Consider the following 17240-nt stretch of genomic DNA (forward strand, 5'->3'; position numbering starts at 1 on the left):
GAAAAAAAAAAAAAAAAAAATTTTTAAAAAAAATTTTTAAAAAATAATTTGGTTAAAAAAAAAATTTTAAAAAAAAATTTTTAAAAATTTTTTTTTTAAAAAAAAAAAAAAAAAATTTTTTAAATTTTTAAAAAAAAAAAATATAAAAATAAATTTTAAAAATTTTTAAAAAAAAATTTTTTTTATTTTTGGGGAAAAAAGGCCCAATTTAAAAAAAAAAATTTTGGGAAAAAAAAAAGGTTTGGGAAAAAAATTTTTTTTATTTAAAAAAAATTTTAATTCCCTTTTTTTTAAAAAAAAAAAAAAAAAAAAAAAAATTTTTTTAAAAATTTTTTTAAAAAAAAATTTTAAAAAAAAATTTTAAAAAACCCCCGGGAAATTTTAAAAAAAAAAACATTTTAAAAAAAAGGGGAAAAAGGAAAAAATATTTTAAAATTTTTAAAAACCTTTAAAAAAGGGGGGGTTTTCCCCCCCCAAAAAATTAAAAAAAAAAATTTTTTAAAAATTAAAAAAATTAAAAATTCAAATTTTAAAATTTTAAAAAAAAACAAAAAATTTTTTTTTTTTCCAAAAAAAAAAAAAAATTTAAAAATTTTTTTTTTTTCAAATTTTTTTTAAAAAAAAAAAAAAATTTTTTTAAAAAAAAAAGGGCCCAAAAATTTTTTTAAAAAAAAAAAAAAAAAAAAATTTTTTTTAAAAAAAAAAAAAAAATTTTTTTAAAATTAAAAAAAACCCCTTTTTTTTCAAAAATTTTTTTTTTTTTTTCCCCTTTTTTTTCCCCCTTTTTTAAAATTTTTTTTTAAAAAAAAAAAAAAAATTTAAAAAAAATTTTTTTTTTTTAAAAAAAAAATTTTAAAAAAAATTTTTTAAAAAAGGGTTTTTTTAAAAAAAAATTTCCCCTTAAAACCCAAAAAAAATTAAAAAAAAAAAAATTTTTCCCCAAAAAAATTTTTTTTTAAAAAATTTTTTTTTTGGGGGTTTTTTTAAACCCCCAAAAAAAAAAAAAAAAAATTTTTAAAAAAAAAGGGAAAAAATTTTTAAAAAAAAAAAAAAATTGGAACCCGGGGGGTTTTTCCCCCCCCAAATTTTGGGGTAGGGAAAAATTTTTTTAAACCCCCAAAATTTTTTAAAAAATTTTTTTAAAAAAAAAAAAAAGGGGGGAAAAAAAAATTTTTTTTTTTTGAAATTTTTTAAAATTTTTTAAAAAAAAAAATTTTTTAAAAAAAAGGGGGCCCTTTAAAGGGTTTTTTTTTAAAAAAAAACCCCAAATTTTTTTTTTTTAAAAAAAAAAAATTTTTTTCCCTTTTTTTTTGGGGGTTTTCAAAAAAAAAAAGGTTTTTCCCCCCCTTTTTTTTTTTTAATTTTTTTTAAAAAGGTTTTTTTTTGGGAAAAAAAAAAATTTTAAAAAAAAAAATTTTTAAAAAATTTAAAAAAAAAAAAAAATTTTTTTTTTAAATTTTTTTAAAAAAAAAAATAAAATTTTTTTTTTAAAAAAAAAAAAAAAAATTTTTTTTTAAAAAAATTTGGGTTTTAAAAAAATAAAAAAAAAAAAATTTTTGGGAAAAAAAAATTTTTTTTAAAAAAAAAAAAATTTTTCCAAAAGGGTTTTTTTAAAAAAGGGGGGGAAAAAAAACCCCCAAAAAAAATTTAAATTTTAAAAAAAATTTTTAATTTAAATTTTTTTTTTAAAAAATTAAAAAAAAATAAAATTTTGGGAAAAATTTTTTTAAAAAAAAAAAATTTTTTTAAAAAAAAAAAAAAATTTTTTTTTTTTAAAAAAAAATTTCCTTTTTTAAAACTTTTTTGGGGGGGAATATTTTTTTTTGGGGTTTTTAAAAAAATTTTTTTAAAAAAAATTTAAAAATTTTAAAAAAAAAGGTTAAAAAAAGGGGGGAAAAAAAAAAATTTTAAAAAAAAAAAAAAATTTTAAAAAAACCGGGGTTTTTTTTTTTTTTTAATTTTAAAAAAAAAAAAAAAGGGAAAAAAATTTCTAACAAAACCAAAACCCCAAAAAAAAAAAAACCCAAAAAAAATAAAAAAACCCCTTTTTTTTTTTAAAAAAAATTTTTTAAAAATTTTTAAAAAAAAAAAATTTTTTAAAAAAAAAAAAATTTTCCAAAATTTAAAAAAAAATTTTTTTTTTAAAAAAAAAATTTTTAAAAAAAAATTTTTTAAAAAAAAAAACCCGCCTTTTTAAAAAACCCCCAAAAAAAAAAACCCTTTAAAAATTTTAAAAAAAAAAAATTCCCCCAAAATTTAAGTTATTTTAAATTTTTTAAAAATTTTTTTTTCCCCCCGGGGAAAAACCTTTTAAAAAGGGAAAAAAAATGAAAAATTTTTTTGGGTTTAAAAAAAAAAAAATTTTTTAAAAAAAAATTTAAAAAAAAAATTTTTTTTAAAAAAATTTTAAAAAAAGGATTCCCCTTTTTTTTAAAAAAAAAAAAAGTTTAAAAAAAAAATAAAAAAATTTTTTTTTTTTGGGGTTTTTTTTAAAAAAAAAAAACCAAAATTTTTTAAAAAAAAAGGTTTTTAAAAAAAAAAAAATTTTTTTTAAAAAAAAAAAAATTTTTTAAAAAAAAAAGGGAAAAACCTTTTTAAAAATTTAAATTTTTTTTTTTTTTTTTTAAAAAAAAAAAAAAACCCGGGGAAAAAACCAAATTTTAGCCTTTTTTTTTGGGGGGCCCCCGGGGAAAATTTTTTTTTTTTTTTTTTTTTAATTTTTTTTTTAAAAAAATTTTTTTTCCCCCTTTTTTTAAAATTTTTTTTAAAAAATAAAAAAGGAAAAATTTAAAATTTAAATTAAAATTTTTTAAAAATTTTTTTAAAAAAAAAAATTTTTTTTTTTTTTTCCCAAAATTTTTTTAAAATTTTTTATTTTTTTTAAAAATTTTTTCCCCTTTTTTTTTGGTTTTTTTTAATTTTAAAATTTTTTTTAAAAAAAAAAAAAAATTTAATTTTAAAAGTAAATTTTTTTAAAAAAAAAGGGGGGAAAAAAAAAAATTTTTTTCCAAAATTTTTTTTTTAAAAAAAAATTTTTTTTTTTTCCGGAAAAAACCAAAAAAAAAAAATTTTTGGGGGGGAAAAAACCCCCCGAAATTTGGGGAAAAAAAAATTTTTTTTAAAAAAAATTTTTTTAAAATTTTTTTAAAAAAAAAAATTTTAAAATTTTTTTTTTTTAAAAAAAAATTTTTTAAAAAAAATTTAATTTTTAAAAAAAAATTTAAAAATTTTAAAAATGTTCTGAATAAAAATATGGTTTAAAAAACGTAAATTATTTATTATTGGTATTGTAACTATTACGTACAATAACTTTGCTAGAACCAAGAAAAAGATATATATTATTTAAATTCAGTCATATTAATATCATCTATCAAACATCTTCGATTAAAATTAAAATTTTATTAATTGTTACACATTGTTAATTAATGAAAATAGAGAAATTATATCGATTTTCTTAAGTCAATTATTAATGGAAGAGATTCGCATTAAATTTGCTATATTTAATCGTCAATTATATATTTTTTAATTGTTTCTGCTCAAATCAATTGTCAATTGAATTGTCTTCAATTGAATCTGTTTTTTTCATTCGTCCATTAAAGTAATTCTAATTAAAATTAACTCATTAATCGTTTAATTGAAAAATTTTTAATTAAATTAGCTTGTATTAATCGTTTAATCGATCGCTCTCCGATTAATTTCGTTTATATCAATTGTCAATTAAATAATCTTCAATTGACTTCGATCATATTAATTGTTAATTAAGCGATCTTCGATTAATCTAGCTTATATCAATCGTCATTGTAACGATCTCTAATTAATCTTTCTAAAATTAATCTTCAATTAAAAATATTTTAATTACATTCGATTACATCTGTTTGTAATTAAATGCCATAATTAATTTAAAAAGCAATTAATTAATGACCATCTCTGATTGGAATGCTCATTGCATTATGTAAAGTTGGGTGCGACCAAAAATAGCTAATAAGTATCATCTTGCCTTCTAATTTTGATACGTCATACATATATAATTTAGTAATTTAAGTGGTCTGTTCACTTTTTTTGTATTAATTTTATTATTTTCTCAGTTTTATAGTCTTAAAAAGTATTCGTTTTTCAATAGTGTATTTAAACTTTTGATCAGTAGTGTACAAGTGTTTCCAAATGTTCTAAAACGGCTGAATATCTTCAAAAATATGTATTTTTATGTTCTGAGAAAAATATTTGAAACAAAAGTTGACAGGTTAAGAATTTATTTAGTGATGTTTAGCAGTTTCATTTGGATTGCGTCACAAAAACCAGGTCAAAGTCACATTTTTTAAAATAGTACATTCTTTGTGATTTCAGAATCTCATAGCTATTATCAAGAATTTTTCAAAATACTATAACAAGTTATTTTTCGTTAAGTATTTTCCGATTTACACTTCTTGTATAAATTTGACCCGGTAATTTCCGCATAACACGTCTTAGATAATGCTTGATATTTAACTGTCTCGAAATCTAGGATATCTTGTATCTGTATCATCATTATGTTAATATTAATAAGCTTCAAATATTACAAGATTTTTTAATGTTAAATTAATTTTTATATTCCCGACTTTGACTTACCTCAATTTTTTCTCGCCTATATCTTTAAAGGGGTACTGGGGGGTTTTTTAATTGTCATTCTCAGCAGATAAGTAAATAAAACAAAGAAATCATAGAAAGTTCTAGATTATATAAAGTGATTTAAAAAATTTGAATATTTGTTTATTAGAAATGATTGTTGTAGTAAATGATAAGTTTGTATGTAAAATGCATCTGAAAATCAACATAAATATACATGTATTAGTATAAATGTACACTGGCTGTGTCCCATTTTAAATAGTATATTTATCATATAACTTTGAAAGAAGAGGAACAATGAAAAAATGTTTTCTACAAAATTTGTGTGGCTCAGAGAGGGACATGATATAATGTAAGAAAAGTTTTTGTAGATAAAGGCGTAGAGGAAATATAAAGGTCAATTGTCAGTGTTTTTTTAAATAGAATCACCTAATACATCTATATTAATTATTATTATTAGTAAATTATTATTATTATTATTATTATTATTTATTATTAGTAAAAATGTGAAAAATGAATAACATTGATTGGTGTATATTGCTAAACCTAAAAGTAATAAAACCAATCAGTATGACTTCCTTCACATTTTGAGTCTTTTAGAACTACACAATCAATGCTCCAAATTGAGCTTCGACCAGTAGGTGTTTTGTCCTGTTTCTTATTTCTATTGTTTTGTTGATTTAGATACAGAATATCGTTAATTAATTATAATATACACATTGTAATATACATGTTGTAATATACACATTGTGTTAGTTTAACATGATACAGATTTGTTTTCTTTTTTATTTAAAAAAATTTTTGCATTTTTGTTTAAACCGAGAAATATAAAAGTAGAATTTGCTTTTGCGGTCGAATTTTTTTATCTGTTTAAGAGAGCTTGTATCCCACATCAAATATATAAGTGTTTCTGTGTATATTACAATTAATAAACGTTTATCTATTTTGCGTGAAAAAGCGTGGATATACCGTATGTTTTTTGTAACTCGATCATTTAAAGTAATGAACATTAATTGCTACATTATTTTTTATTTGTCTAGTATAGATTTATTTTCTAAGATATTTTTAATTGCAACTTACGCAAGCAGTACATTTTAATTCCTAAACGTTTTAAAGAGATTTAGGACATATTTTTAAGATATCTAAAAGATATATTTAAGACATCTCAATCATAACGTGAAAATGTCTTAAACGGTATCTGCATAATATCTTTAAAATATCTTGAAGATGTCTTAATATATACTTTCCGGATATCTTAAAGAAGTCTTGTGGACATCTTAAAATGATATATAATATGTCTTTTAGATTTCTACTAGATATCTTTAAGACATCTTTAGATATCTGAAAGATATCTCAAAATGTTGCGTAAGACATCTTTTAGATCCCTAAAAGATTACTTTTCTAGATTTTTGGAAGATGTCGCAAGATATAGCGAGATATCTTTTAGAAATATAAAAGATATCTTTTTGTCTATCTGGGTGGGTATATAATTTTTGTTAGATTAGGTTGTTAGGTTTTGTTAGATTATATTTTGCGGTTTTTTGATATATTAGTCAATTCTTTTCGAGTTTTTATATGGATCAAATAAAGTATTCTTATAAAAGGTAAAATGAACGGCATGTATATTTAATACATTTTATATAATTTTGGATAAATACTTTCGGGTTTAACCTTTAGAGGACGGGCGTATTTTTTTGTAACCTTTGTAATTTGAAGTAAGAATTTTTATATTTTTATTATAGTGTTGTACCATGAAAAATAAGCGACCCTTATAGACCCAAAATATTGGCTTCCCGTCCTCTAAAGATTAATATATACATGAAAAGGTTATTAATTATATCGAACTAGAAAAAAAACATTTTTCCATCCTACGAAATTAATTTTTTAACAAGTATGATATTTAAGGAACAATTATTCTTTCTTTTAACTTATTTTCTATTGTGCAATTTTCACGTTTACACATACAATTAATTGCATAATATATATTACATATATATATATATATATATATATATTAGGGTGGTCGTTAAATTGAACATCATGTTGGATGGTCATAAATCAGCTCCAAATGTAGAAAAAATAATTCTCTAATTTTTTCAGATTTTTATTTTCAGCCTTGAGTCTCCCTGTTTACACGTGTTATGTTATATTCTTATATCAGTTCATTTATTTATTCATTTATATGTTATTTAAATATTATTTATATTATATTTTTTATAATTTGAAAAAATACTTAATTTACTTCAGTTCTAGATGGAGTCAGCTGCAAAAGTATATTATTTAACTATTATTATTATATTATTATATTATTTAACTATTTTATATTATTTTATACTATATTTTCGGTATTTTCAAATAGTTTCAACTTTTTTTCACTAAAATTTCAAACTATTTACAACAAAAATTGATGACAAAAGCAGCTGCAAAACTGTGGTATTAATAAAATTATTAATAAAATTACATGCCAACAGGGAGACTCAGGACTCAAAATAAAAATCTGAAAAAATTAGAGATTTTTTTTTCTACATTTAGAGCTGATCTACGACCATCCAACATTAAAATTCTGAAAAAACCTATATAACGACCACCCTAATATATATATATATATATATATATATATATATATATATGTACCACACATATACAGGATGTTCAAAAAGTATAGAAGCACCTGAATTATTCCAAAAATATGCAAGATAAAAAAATGTTTTAAACAAAAGTTGTTTTAAACAAAAGTTGCAGGACTTCAAATAAAGCATTATGTAACAATATCAGTATGACCTTGAACAGCGTCGTCAAGGTCACGTAAAGATCACTTTAAATTTTTTAATGGAAACCTCCACTTTTTATTACATATTCTTATAGTTCAGCTTTAAAATTTTTCAAAACACAATAATAAAGTATTTTTTTAGTTATTAGATCTGAAGTTTATAGAATTTTAACATAAAATACAAAATATCTGGTAAAACATTCAGTTTTCGGTAATTTTACTTTAATATTTTTATGTACAGAACAATGAGACCAATTAATTGATATAAAAAAACACAGAGTTGATTTTAAAAAAGTAAGTAATTTGCAATATATTTTTTTTTATATGAATGAAAAAATATTTTGTTATAGTGTTTTGAAAAGTTCTTGAGCAAAGCTACAAGAATATGGAAATGCAGAGAAAGTTACATTAAATATACCGGGTTTTTCAGGAAGAATAATTAACATTCTAGAACATAATAAATACAGATTATTTTAGATTTATATAAGCATGTATTTTGTTCTGGACGCGGTTATAAAAATACAACGTGATCAGTTTTAAGAACGAATGAATTTATTTAAAAGTATCAAATTTTATGTTTACAGTTATATTATACATATAAAACAATTAAATTTTATAATTTTGAATAATTAATAGTAACATTTTGAAATTCTTCTTTCTTTATTCTTGTTTGCTTTTTTTCTTGATCTGACACTAAAAGATATTCTAATAAATAAATAAATAAACATATATGCACATATATGCATATATAAAATGTAATTATTGTATAATATATATGCAATTTTATATATAGTATTGTGTATATAGTTATATTATATACAAAGTGTTTTAGGAAGAATGATTAGCATTCTAAAATATAGAAATATGAGATTGTATACCTTATTTTAAGCAATAAAGTTTATATAAACATGTGTTTCATTTGTAAACGTGGTTATAAAACTACAACGTGTTCAGTCTTAAGAACAAATACATTTTTTTAACTTAATAGAAGCAAATTTTATGAAACAATTACATTAAATTTTAGGCTTACAATTTTAAATAATTAATTTAAATTAATATTAATTAGTAAACAATAATTAAAATTAATTAACAATAAATTTGGCATGAGTATAAACATAAAACATTTTAATTACACCAGAAACAAAAAATTTCAAATTAACGCAAAACTTATTAAATGTGACCTAATGTTTACATTTGTATTCGGATAGTAACAGAAAACGACAAAAATTAAATAAAATTAATTAATTAATTAATTAATTAATTATTGTTTCATAGTATTTATTTCTCCTAAATTAATAAATGTGTTTGATCTTTAAAATTGAACACATTTTATCTTTAAAACCGTCCAAAATAAGATGTTTGTATAAATTTTTTTGCTTAAAATAATTCATACAATCATGTTCTAGAATATAATCATAGAATATTGATCATTCCTTGAAACATCTTGTATATGTATATAGGATGTTCCACCAAAAATAGCTATTCTCTTTTATTTTTTAACTAAAAGAGATAGACTATAATATATATATCAAATTAAATGGTCTAATCTGAATTTTATTGTAAGCATACCCAAGTAAGAAACAAATATATAAAAAATGTTTAAAACTCATTTCAAAGATATTTTTAAAATGTTAAAATAATTGAAGTCCCTTTTTATATAAGTCACATTTTAAAAAAACGTTTACCTTAATGTTAATTCAATATAAATATTTATTTAACATTTATTAAATATTTATTTAAGACATTTCTATCAGGCTCTCAATATTAAATATAATACATATGATAGAAAGGCTGTAAGAGCCGAACGCGGATGTTGCTGCGTGTATTTCGACGAAAATTAATTTTTCATCGAAAATAAATAATTATATGCACAAGGCACGAATTTTACTTGGTCACTGCCAAGACTTAAATATATGGAATAATCTCATCTGTGAGATTTAATTCCATTGAACCCTCTCTGACCCCCCTTAAAGAAATAAATGCGAGAAAAATATAGATCCGAAAGTGGCTGAATCGGGAATCGAACCCGAGAACCTTATATTTAAGGGAACCTAAATATTTAATATTTTATTATTAAAATATTAATAAAATAAATGTTTATTTAACGTTTATTACATATTTATTTTATTAATATTTTTAAAAAATATAAAAAATTATTAATATTTTTAAAAAATATAAAAAATTATTAATATTTTTAAAAAATATAAAAATATATAAAATATTTAATAAACGTTAAATTAATATTTATAATAAATTAACATATAAAAGTAAACTTTTTTTAATGAATAAAAAGGGACTTAACCAATTATTTTAACATTTTTTAAATTGCTTTTAAAATGAGTTTTAAACATTTTTTATACATTTATTTGCTACTTTGTAGTGGTTGCTTTTAAAGCTGTTTATGTAAACAAATGGAGAAGTTTGCACTCTCTGTTTCTCTCTACGCAGATATAAGGTAAATCAAAAATATTGTTTTCAAAATTTGTGAGCTTGTTCCTTTTTATGCAAGAATACACAAATTTTTTAAACATACTTTTGACTCACCTTGTACACACACCGATTACACTTATTACTTTTAATGATGACATAATTTTTACCTGTTGTGATGAATTTTCTTTAAATTTCTTTTTCTTTAACGTGCGATTATAACATTTATTATAGTAGTCAAAGACATTCGCTCTTCTAATTTCTTAATGTCTTTTAGACTTTGTACTGAAAAGTACGGTGGATCAACTGTAAATAATTATTACACAGTTATTATATATAAAAATAAAATATATATGTATAATTTCGAAAAAGAATAAAGGTATTAACATATAATCATAAAAAAATTGCTGTGTGTGTATACGAAGGAAAGGGAACAAGGAAATCATTTTAAACAATTACTTAAATATTTAATAATGTTATTGAATTTAAAATTTGTTAATTTAATGTTGTTTGAAAATTTGTAAGTTCAAAAAATAAATGAATTTATCGATAATTCTTTAATTTAGTTGATAATCGAAGATATAATTTTATTGACATTTTTTGATTTACAAAAACATTTTTAAGAAGCCCTTAAATTTATTATTATATTTTTTTGAAACACAATGATTACGAAATCAAAATATCAAAACAGGAAAGTTTAAAATTAATGAAATTGAAATTAATAATAATAATAAATATTTAAACATTTCCTACTTGCATATTGCATCTCGTAAAATTACTTTAATTTTATCTCCTTTCATAAGTTCATAATCGTTTTCTTCAAAATTTGTAATATGTACTTCTAATTTAAAGTACCCATCAGTGATGGATCCACATCCAATTTTCTTATTCAAATTAGTTTTATAAATTGGCCCAAAATTGGACTTTATATAGCCCTCTAATGCTATAAAAGAAAAAATATATAAACATATATAAATATATAAATATATAAATATATAAATATATAAATATATAAACATATAAATATATAAACATATATACAGAGTGAGTCTAATAGAAAATTCATTACGTTCTTCTCAAAAAGAAAAGGTTAAAGATATATATAAAGGAAGATATAAAGAATAATATATATTATCAAAATTATAGGTTTAAAAATATCTATTTACAAATCTTATCATTTTGACCTTAAATGGTGTTGCCAAGGTCAAGACAAAAACTTGAATTTTTTAAATAGAATCACCATACTATTTTATACAAATCGATTTCTATAATATTCTGTATAAAAAGTTATAAAAGTAAAAAGGTCAAAAAGTGAATAGTTTACGAGATATTTCATATTTTAATTTGACATAATCTTACATAAATTATGAAATATCTTGTAAAATATTCATTTTTCAATAATCTTATCCTAATACTTTTATGTACAAAATGGCTTCTAGTTGAAAATTACATATTTTTTCTTAAAAACAATTATGTATTTTCTCTAGACTAATCGATTTTTTTCATTATTTTATTTATAAAAATATTAAGATAAGATTATCAAAAAATGAATATTTTAAGAGAAATTTCACAGTTCATGTAAGATTATGTAAAATTAAAATATAAAATATTTTATAATCTATATATTCACTTTTTAATCATCCTACTCTTTTATAACTTCTTATACAGAATATTACAAGGAATCAATTTATAAAATAATAAAAATATATGATGATCTTATTTAAAAAATTCAAGATGTTTTTACTTTGACCTTGGCAACGTCATCCAAGATCAAAGTGATAAGATTTGTAAATCGATATTTTAAACCCCTAATTTTGAAAATAGATATTTTCTATATCTTCCCCTATCTCTAATCGTTTTTGAAAAAAACGTGGTGGACTTTTTATCAGACTTATCCTGTATATGTATATATTCAGGATGTTCGATTTAATCGGTCTACACCAATATTTCGAAAAATATAGAAAATACGAAAAAAATGTTTTATACAGAAGTTTTATGACTTTGAGGGGGACAGACAAGATATCATTGGTTTGATCTTGCATAATCGTTTGAATCTTACGTGAAGGTCACTTTCAATTTCTTAAATGGAAACCCTTATTTTTTAATGCATATTGTTGTAGTTGCTTATTTCGAGAGCTTTTCAAAACACTATAATAAAATACTTTCCTCTTAAGTACTTTTTGAGATATAAAGCTTAAAGTTTACAATTTTTTAACATAAAACATAAAATATCTTGTAAAATATTCAGTCTTCCGTAATCTTACTTTAATACTTTTATGCACGGAATAATGAGACCAATTAATTGATATAAAGAAAACAAATAAGTATTTAAAAAAAATGTAAGTAATTTGCCACTGCAGCTGCACACTTTTTTTTAATGCAACTATGTATTTTTTTACACTAATTGATTGGTTTCATTATTCTATGCATAAAAGTATTAAAGTAAAATTGCTGAAAACTGAATGTTTTACAAGATATTTTGTATTTTATGAAACTTAAGAAATATTTAAGAGAAAAATATTTTATTATATTGTTTTGGAAAGCTTTCGAGATAAGCTACAAGAATAAGTATTCAAAAATAGGAGCTTCCATTTAAAAAATAGAAGTTGATCTTCATGTGACCTTCAAACAATTATTCAAAATCAAACTAATGATACCATTTTTCGTTTCCCTTGAAGTTATAAAACTTTGGTATAAAACATTTTTTTTTGTATTTTCAATATTTTTCGAAATATTAAATAGTATTATGAGAAATGAATAAAAATAAAAAGAATAATAATAAACAATTCATGAGTATGAGAAGGCATAAGATTGAATTGTAATTTACCGACTTTTGATGATGTATTCATTACATCACAAAACTCCACAAGCTCCGGTTCGATTAAATTGGTTCGTTCCATATTATATTTCCCCAAATTGGAGATTGTTGTATTACTCTGGATCTGTAGCTCGTAGGGCACATTGCCGTTATTATATCGTGAAATTTTAAGAGTACGAGCCTGCACTCCGTCTAAATGAATAATCTATAATATAAATTTTATATTAATTAAAAATATACAAATAATTAACTTATTGAATTAAAATCAAATTTGAAAAATTTCTTAAATAAATAACATACGTATATATATATATATATATATGTGTATGTATTTATTTATTTTTTATGTTCCTTTCGTATGTTTCTTTCGTAAAAAATTCGAAAATTTATATTATTTAAAAAATTCAAAATTTCATAAAAAATGATCATCGATCTTCATTAAATTTAATAGCAACCATTCTTTATTCTTTAATGATACTCTATTCAAGTAAAAGAATTTACCTCGATATGTCAAAATTTATAGAAGTTAGAACAATCACAAACATTTATCGAAAAATTAAAATTGCATTAAAATTTAAAATACTATATAAATTTTTATAAAAATGGTAATAAATAAAAGTATTGTACTATTTTACTTGTATGCCAAAGTGGAGTGCCGTAGCTCAAACAATTCTTGAAACGTTTCAATTTTCGGAAAAGTGAGTCGGCAGACATATATACATTATACATACATACACACACATAGATATTTTTTAATGTGATTTTTTGATGGTTTGGAAAATTCTGAACACATTGATCTGAAAGATTTTTTCACGAAAACTAAGTTTCCTCTACGAGAAAGCAAAAAGAGAAAACAAATACTCACGTGGTTTAATTTTACATGTGGTTCTGCGGGTGTAATATCGTCATTCCACACGACAACTTGTACTTGCCTTCCTTCGCCATTATTAATATAAAATTTAAAAACTTTATATTGTTTCATGTCGCCAACAGAACGTGTGGCTTCAATACCGTCTACAAAGCCTACTACCTCACTACAAAAATAAAGAAATTAAAAAGTATAAAGAAAGTAAAGAGAAATTAAAGTAGTAAAAAATTTTAAAAATTAAAAAATAAAAATAAAAAATTTTACATATTTTATAATATGTAAATAATTATTTAACACTTTTCCAATATTTTTATATATTTTTTAATAGAAAAATATATTAAAAAAATAAATTATATTTATATATTATATATGTATGTAACGTATACTTTTTAGAAAGTATGAAAAATGGAGAATTTCTTCAGATTCAACTAAAAAAAATGCCAAACTGTCTTTTAATAAAACTATAGAAATTATGTTTCAATTAAATTTTAAATTAAATTAAATTATAAAATATTCTTTTAAATTTAATTATTAGAAATTAAACTATTTGATTTTATATATAAACGACCACATCAAAACACATTTTAACTCATGGACAATGAAGGAAGAAAGAATTTCGAATGGAAAAAATACTACATTAGAAATTGAAGAAAAAAGCGACTGAAAAATCAGACACAAGTTAGTGTCGAAACGTCTCGCGTATTTTATTTTATATTTATATTATTCCATCATTGATTTTAATATCTCACATTTATTGTAATTATTGCATATATTATCATGATATAAGAATATTAATTTTTATATATATATTTTATAAATTAAACTTCGGCTCGTATACAATTAAAATATGTGATATAATAAAAGGCCAACTTAACGAGCTTATATGCTAATAATTGAAAAATTTTTATTTATTAATTTACGTCATACTATACAAAAGTTACGATAAACGTTTCGACTGTACGACAGTCTTTCTCAATATCCTAATAATATGTTAAAAAATTAATTTAGTCATTTCGACATCATAAATAAATACAACAATTATAAGATTATATGACGAACGCAGTACAAAATTCATGATTGTTGGCATGAGTTAGAGCGTCAGATGCTGTTATATTATGTAACGACACTGTGAACAAATTAATATATCCGCTCAAATATTACAATACATTTAGATTTTTAATAAATAGTATTAACTTACTTTTTTGTCAACGAACATAACACCTTTTTCGGATCTATATTTTTCTCTTGCATTTACTTATTTCTGTAGGGGGGTGAAAGGGTTATTGAAATTAAATCTCAAATATGAGATTATTTCATATTTTAAATCTTGGCCGTGACCAAGTAAAATATTTGGTGCCTTGTGCACAGACACTTAATCCTAACGAAAAATTTAGTTTCGTTAGGATAACGCACTGTCATCCGCGAGTTGGCTCTTACTGCCTGTCTTATATCTTTAAATTTATATTTATATTACAGAGCCTTGTTAAAACTCTTAATTTAAAAAACTTGACTACGATGTAACTAGCAATTTTATTTGATTATTTCACGACGTTTCGACCATTTGGTTGTGGTCCTTTTCAAGTAAAATTTCTACAACATAATGTTACACAATATTTTTTAACATACGAAAACTCATTTAAGTGTTAAATTAATAAAATAAATAAATTTTATAAACATACCTATCAATTAAACCGAGGTTAACGTAACATCACACTGGTGTTATTTGAAATCGAAAGTTAAACGTTAAAAGAGGAACACGTCCCATCGTTATGATGTTAAAAGTTACAAGTTAAAAGAGGAACACATCTCATCGTTATGATGTTTCGTCAACGACTAAATTTGAAACGCGCCACTAAACAATCTTTATTATTTTGTCGTAAATGTTTGTCAAATTCTCGGTGTCTTTCTGTAGGTTAACTGTATTGTCATGCTTCTTTATGAAGAACATTTCAGCAATCTCTCTCTTTCTTACATGTTTCTCATTATGTAAAATTGTCGGTGATTTCCAATCAAAGTTATGCCCAAAATCACATCTGTGTTTGCTCAAAACCGAATGATTAGACTCATATAATTTAATATTGCTGGCATGTTCCTTCACTCTAGTGCATAAATGTCTTTTTGTTTATCCAATGTATGATGCATTACAATTTTCACAATTAATCTTGTAAACTACATTTGTTTTAATATCATTGGTTATTAAATCTTTACCTCGTTTTATCAGCCTATTCAACTTTTTTGGCAAACTATAAACGACATTTATGTTAGCATTATTAAGTGACCTTTCAATACTGTCGCTAACGTCTTTAACGTATGGGATTGGAATTACATAATTCTTATCTTGAGCCGAATTCACATTAACGTTATTATCTAAATCATTACTCAAACTGTCGTTATTATCCGCATTGTGACCGTTACCATTCTTGTTGTTATTCAGTACATTAATTCTTTTATTTACATACTTATTAATAATATGATCCGGAAAACAATTATTAATTAAAATGTCCTTTACAATCTCAATATTCGTATTATGAAATTGTTCATTAGAAAGTAAAATTGCATGGTCTACTAAATTGTAAATCGTATTAATTTTGTACTTAATAGGATGACTCGAAAGAAAATTGATGTATCTGCCAGAACATGTAGGTTTCCTAAACCAATTAGTTGTTAATTTATTCCCATTGTGGATAACTGTAGAATTTAAAAAATTAATAGAAGAATTGGTCTCTATTTCATGTGTAAATTTTAAACGTTCATGGTAGTTATTAAATGTACTTAAAATTTCATTTATTTTAGAACTAGGTAAAATAACAAAAATGTCGTCCACATATCTATAAAAAGTCTGAACTTTAAAACTTAAAGAATTTAAACAATTTGTTTCCAAGTCATCCATTACTAAGTCAGCTAATATCGGTGATAGAGGGGATCCCATAGGGCTTCCATAGATCTGTTCATAATACTGCTCGTTAAATTGAAAACTAGTTGAAGTAAGTATTACATCAATAGCGTATAGAAACTGTTGCAAATTAAATTTAGTTTTTAGACTTATGTCACTCCAACGACTTTCAACTGCAGAAAAAACTAAATCTTTTGGAATATTTGTAAACAACGAACAAACATCTAAGGAAATCATTACGTCATCGTCATTAACCCTTGTATTTTTAATAGTATTCACAAAAGTCCAAACATCTTTAACATTTGAATCCGGTTTCTTAACAGACTTAACTAATATCTCATGAATGTAGCTGGCAATATTATAAAAGGGACTGCCTAACGATGACACAATGATTCTCAACGGATACCCGCTCTTATGGATCTTTGGGAGCCCATAACACCGTGGTAAATTACCATTTGTGCAATTCAGAAATTTATATGTTTGATCATCAATGATCTCATTATTATGCCATGACTTTACCAACGTATGAAGTTTGTTCGTCAGACGTGTAATCGGATTTTTACTTAATTTTTTGTATGTCATCGAATCACTTAACAATAATTCCATTAGTCACGTAATCATTTCTATTCATAACCACTGTCACTTGTCCTTTGTCAGCTTTGGTAACAATTAAATCCTTATTATTCTGCAAATATTTATTAGAAATATTAAACGCATCCTGAATAAATCTGTCACTATAATTGATATGTTTACTTTTAGATAGAAATTTTTGTAGTGAATTGGCAATGGATATTCTAGTTGTTTCCAAAGCATCCTCAGGAACATAACGACAATTCGATTCAAAATTCTTTATCACTTCAAC

The sequence above is a fragment of the Nylanderia fulva genome, unplaced genomic scaffold (genome assembly GCF_048542155.1).
Source record: "Nylanderia fulva isolate GAGA-0341 unplaced genomic scaffold, ASM4854215v1 Scaffold115, whole genome shotgun sequence".
Classification (NCBI taxonomy): domain Eukaryota; kingdom Metazoa; phylum Arthropoda; class Insecta; order Hymenoptera; family Formicidae; genus Nylanderia; species Nylanderia fulva.